We start from the raw sequence: 6,234 nt of genomic DNA, 5'->3' as shown, positions 1-6,234 counted from the left end.
AAAAACAGGTAATTTATATAAGACAAAATAAATAACAAATTGCTAATGATCAGGAAAATACAAATTAAAACCTCAATGAGATGCTTTACATTGGCAAAAATGAAAAGGCTGACAACACCAAATGTAGAAGAACGTGAGGAACCACAGGAAACGCTCTGTGCTACTGATGAGGTGTAACTGGGAAGGACCCCTTTGAAGAAATGTGTAACTCAGTCCAATAAAGTCAAAGAGGCATCCACCCTACAACCTAGCAATATACTCCTAGGTACATTCCCACGTGCTGGACAAGCAATATTTATGTGGTATTATTTGTGATTGGTAAAAACTGGGAAAAATACATAATATGCATTGATAGGACAATGAATGAACCATTTTTGGTATATTTATATAATAGGATGCTATATAGTACTGAAAAAGAAATAGAGCTAAATGTATCAACATCTAAAAACTCCAGAAATAGAATGTTGAGTAGAAAAAGCAAGTTGTAAAAGTGTATTGCAGTATGAGTCTACAAAAACCTGTAAGACTGTATTGTACACTACTGATGAATATATATATGCATCTAACAGAGATGTACATCCACACAGAGAATGATGCACCCCAAACTCAATGTGGGAATTAGTTATCACTGGATAGGGCAGCAGGAAAATGGGTTATAGAATGTGTACATAGGGGGCTTTAGTTTATCTGAAATGTTTTATTTCTTATATACTGGGTTGTGAGTACCAGTGTGTTGTGTTTTGAGAAAAATTTTGTATGGGCCTGATTGTTTTTAAATTTTCTAGCCTAAATAGACATAGTTGACCCTTTCCTTTGTAAATTAAAAAAAAAAAAAAAAACACTGCATTAGAACTTTGCTAAAACAACCAAAATGCTAGATTATTGTTAAATACTATTGGACATAGTGGACCATCAACAAGTACTTGATAAGTGAACAAAATGATTATGAAACTCACAATACATGGTAACAATGGCCAAATGTATTGTGTGTTGGTCTTGTGCCAAATGCTGGGCCAGGCACTTACATGCATTATTTCTACTAATTACCACAACGAGCCTTTGAGGTTGGTACTAGTATTACACCCACTTCACAGAAACCGAGGCTGAGGTGAGATTAAGCACAATCAGTTCAGTGGCAGTCAAGAGTTAAATAATTTCACGCACACATGAACATACCCAAGTAGCATTTGCATGTCTATGAAACTTATAGCTACCACCTGGAAACCAGCTGTCACTCAGACACATTAATCCCTGGAGAGAAAAAGTCAGTCAGTCCTTTGGGCTTGGAATTTCTGTGACAAGATGATTTCCCTCCCCAGGACCAAGAACTCTGCTATGATTTCTTTCTCACAAATTCCTGCGCCTCCTCCCTGCACTGGTGAACCTCTCGAAGACCAATTTGCAGGCAGTTGACTCAGATGCATCTGTATCATCTCCGAGCAGTGGGACTCCAGGAGGCACTCCACAATAAAGCAAATTGGGCCGCTGTGAGCTGAACAGTAATTGTGCTCTGAGCCAGATCTCCCAAGGCTCAGGCTCCTTCCTGGGACCATGATGGGCATTTCTGGAGGCAGCGTTAACTCTTTCAGGCCACCGGGGTGCTGTTTGATGCACAGAGCCAATCATTTGCCAAATGGTACCATGGAGACCCCAAGGAGTTAAGGCAGTTTCCAAAAGACCCTAATTTTTTCCCAAACTGGGAGTTACGTGCTGGGAGAATATTGCTCAATATTTTTTAAAACTTTTATTTACAAACATTATTTAAGCTGCACCACCAGGCTGTGTGACTGTCCCCTCACATGGAAGAAAAAGAAAGAAAATGATGCTCTGGTCTCCAAAGGAAAAAAGGAATGGGAGGAAATGGGAGAAAAAAAAAAACAGCTTCTGAATGACAGGGAGAGCCTGGCTGGTTTTCCAGCATGATCGCAATGTTACTATTACTCCATTACTGCAGAATTGGGGGGTTTCGTCTTTAAGAGAGCTCAAAACATTTCTGAGACACTGCATTAGGTTTCCGTGCTAATGTGACACACTGGAACCTCTCCTTTGTAAATTTAAATTAAAAAGTGTTGCATCAAAACTCTGTAAAACAACAAAAATCTTATTTCCATGAGATGACAATAGATACATTGTAGGCCTCACTCCAAGGTGGGATAGAGTCAGTAGTGGACAAGGAAGGGCGCTTTCCCTCATTGCCTCTGGACACCATACTTGAAACAATTGTTGGTTATCCCTGCTGTTTTATTTAATGGCACTTATCTTTCTTCAATTGTCAGTTAGATTCACAGTTGGTTTTTATGAGAATGATTGACCACAATCAATGGCATGAACTCTGCACCACTGGCTGGATGGTTAGCCTGAGAATTAAAACACACACACACAAACACACACACACACATAAACGCACTCACCTCTAAATACAACTAACTTAGTGTTAATTCCAATCCTCCCATACTAGGAAATGGATGAATTCCCCCACACCATGTTACCTACTGTTCCAGTTACTTTTGCTGCATAACAAAACACCCCAAAATTGAATGGCTTAAAATAACAGCAATCATTAATTTTGCTCACTGATCTGCAATTTGGGCAAGCCCCAGTAGGGGTAGCTTTTCTTAGCTCTACTCAGCTGGGGCAGCTAACGGGGGCTAAGAAAGCCACTTCCAAGATGGTGCACCCACATGGCTAGCAGGCTGGTTCTGACTGTTAGCAGCAAACACAGCATCAAGGTCAAGGGCCTTGGTTCCTCCCAACATAGGCATTTACTCAGGACTTCCACACAATATCACAGCTGGGTTCTAAGAGTGAATATTTCAAGTGACAGGAAGAAGAAGCTGTAAGTCTCTTGAACTCAGTGCCTGAAAATGTCACTTCTGCCCTATTTCATTAGCCCAGCCATCACAGATCCATCCAGATTCAGGGGTAAGGATGCAGACCCCACCTCTTGAAGGGAGGAGCATGAGGCCATTCACAGCACATCTAATCTACCACATCCATGCACTTCCCTTTCTTCCAATGTGGTCCCACCCCCCGGGGTAGTCTGTCATAGACAGTGAGGGATTTTACACTAATTTCTGGGAATTCTCTATCTAACTTCCTGATTTCTCTCAAAGTACATATTCTAAGAATTATCATCAACTACTTCTATGGCTCTAACTTTCCCAGTATCTATTACTAAAGAATATCTCTATGTAATACGAGGATCTCAAGAGCTTTCTCTCACCAAAGAAAACTCAACCAGAGGCCAGAACCTGCCCACGCTTTCTGGAGGAATGCCTTCTTCTCTTGGTGTGAGATCTTATGATGGAAAGGTTCTAAAAAGACCAAAGCCAACGCTCTTGTCAGGAAAAGAACAATAGTCTATTGAATCCTTCCTAAAAGCATTGCTCTGCACACTACAGAAGTCATTGGCCCTGTGCTACTTCCTGCATGATGCAATAAAACCTCCTCTCTGTCTGCAATATCCTGGAGTCTGTTATCCAAACATCCTGTGTGCAAAGGGTGACATTCTTTTTGTGCACAAGGGAAAAGTAAGGTCTTAGCCAGGCAAAGCCATTGTCCAGTGAGTCAGGGAATAAGGAAAGAGAAACCAGACATGCCCCATCCTACAAACCCCAGCACTAAGCAAGGGTTCCTAGTGGTTAACAACAAAGACCTTCAGCAGATTGCCTGGGTTAAGTTCTGCTCCCAGCTAACAATGGTGACGTTGGCAAAATTATGCAACATCTCTAAACTTCTCTTTCTTCATTTATAAAGATAGGATAAAAATACTACCTACTTCACAGGGTTATTGTAAGGACTTGTAAACACTAAACAGAATATGCAGTTAGCCAGTTCGAGCTTGGTGGATATTACCTAGCTATCATCAGTGAAAAGGATCACTCACCTGGGCATCAGGATGCCCTGTCTAAGTCTTGATTCTGTCCCTTGCTAACTGTTTGAACTTAGGGCATCATTTCACCTCTCAGCCTCAATTCTAATAAACAGTTTGGTTAGCAAAGATCAAAGACAGAATAGAGTGATATCAGAGCGAAACAAAAACAAAAAGAAAAAAAAAACAGGGTTAGGGAGATCTGACACTAGATCACATCAAGACTGAGACCCTGTTCAACTTGCCCTGGCAGAGAACCCTCTTTGACCTATGAAGAGGCATGCAGAACTTGCATGAGAAGGGGAGCCCGCTATTCCAGGTGAGAACTTCATTTCTGACTCACCCCTTGGGGCAGCTCCCTGTTGGGGTTCCAATTCCTTGAGATTCTGTTAGGTTCTTCCTTATTACCTGGACAGTAGCCAAAATGTTGAGTGGGTTAGCAAGTTTGCAGTCCTTCCTCAACTCAGAGGGAATGGGGCTGGGACTTACTATCGTATATACCAAGCTCACCTTTGTACTTGCCTAGCAGTTAATGAAAATTTATGTAAAAACAATGCCAGGGACAGGAGAAGGTTCATCCCTTGCTGTGTGTTTGGAGGAATCAGATATGGTAGAAAACCAAACAGGTTAAAGGGAAGTTCCTCTCTGAGAAGAAGGTGCCAAAGAAGTGTCTCTGAGGATGTCTGCTACACAAGACCACGTCTATTGTCAAATCTCAGGACTCACTACGTGGAAGCAGGTGACAGCCACTGAGGCAGGCACACACAGCTATTGACCTTTACCCAGCCCCAACTACAACGTGGATCACCCCTTCCATGCTGGGTCTGACTGGTAAGGAGGCTTGGCCAGCCAGGCAAGACCCATCACCCCAGGGACACAGCCCTTCCAAGCAGGGGCAACAACTCAAAATCTCTTGTGTGCATTGCCTCAGAACAAAGAACATTCCAGATCATCTTAATTTTCCTTGGGCCCAAAGTGAAAAGAGCCAGGTATAGAGAGTTGAGCTCCATCAAACACAGTAATTCAGGACTCATATACGCACTCAGGAGTCTCAGTGTCCAGGTGGGGCGTGGTTTCCATGACAACCAATATATGCCTAAGGCTTTGACATTAACAGCCACATCCCACAGGAAATGGCATAAAGTTTCAGGCTCTTATATTTCCAAGGGGGCTTTTCTTAATCTTGAAGAACACTGCTTTATGGTTATAAAATCCCGAACAGACTGGTTACAAGCTTGACTTCCTACACCAGGGCCTATACCACAGTGAATGTTCTCAGTTTTCATCTACAGGTCAGATGTTATCTGCACTGCACCTGAGGAAAACCTCCCATCTTCCCCACGTTTCTTTCCACTGCCAACTCTTAATTAAGAAGGCTGAGGGCTCTGGCTCTGGCAGGGTTTTATTAGTTAGAACTTAACAGAATAATGTTTTGTAGGCATGTAGGACTTAATAAAAGAATATATAAATTATGAGAAGCCTATAATATTCTGTCTCTACGGGGTTTATCAGAGGTGGGCTCCAGGGAGTCAAAGAGTAGCAGATTGTGTCAGCAGTTTGGGGGATCATGGCAACAGGATCTCAAACAGTCAGGCACACATTCAGTTAGTACCTGGCAGAAGGGAAATGGGAATTGTGTCTACTTTCCATGAGCTGTAGACTTTATATGCATTATCTTATCTTACCCTCACAGTTTCGCAGCAAAATGGTATTGATTCTACTTTACAGATAAGAAAACTGAGGTCCAGCAATATTTAGTGCTCAAGGATGCACAGCTAATAAGGGATGCAGCCAGCACTTGAGCCCTATTCTGTTTGACTCAAAAGCCCATGTGTTCTACAACAGGGCCATTATGCGTCCAATTACTGGGACAGGGTTTAGGAAACAGACCAATACCAAGGGTCAGTTATAATAGGAACCATTATATATGGGGCCCAAGTCCCTATAGGATGAGATAACATAAATGAGTGATATGCATTGGGTGAAAGATGTTAGGGAGTGGGAGTCTGGGGTAAGCTGCAGGACCTCTAACCCTTTCTGTCCATTTGTCAGTATTACCACATCTACCAAAATTTTCAAGAAAAATTGGAAATCCAATTTTCATGTGAAAACTTTTCATTTTGAAAAAATGGCCACTAATTCATGTTGAACACCTGCAGGCCAAACAAAACACACTGAGTGTGCATTCAGTGTCCTCTGCTCTGGACCACATGGGCCATGAGAGCAGAACCTCTGTCTTCTTCACTCCCATAGCCCAAGCCCTAGGGCAGGGCATGGGAGCTCAATAAATATTAATATAAAAAATGAATGAATTCTCAAATCAACCATAGGGAGAGAAGTGAAGAAGAACCAAGTCCCAGCTC

Source organism: Lemur catta, chromosome 14 (genome assembly GCF_020740605.2).
Source record: "Lemur catta isolate mLemCat1 chromosome 14, mLemCat1.pri, whole genome shotgun sequence".
Lineage (NCBI taxonomy): Eukaryota > Metazoa > Chordata > Mammalia > Primates > Lemuridae > Lemur > Lemur catta.
Note: the sequence above shows the minus strand (reverse complement) of the source record.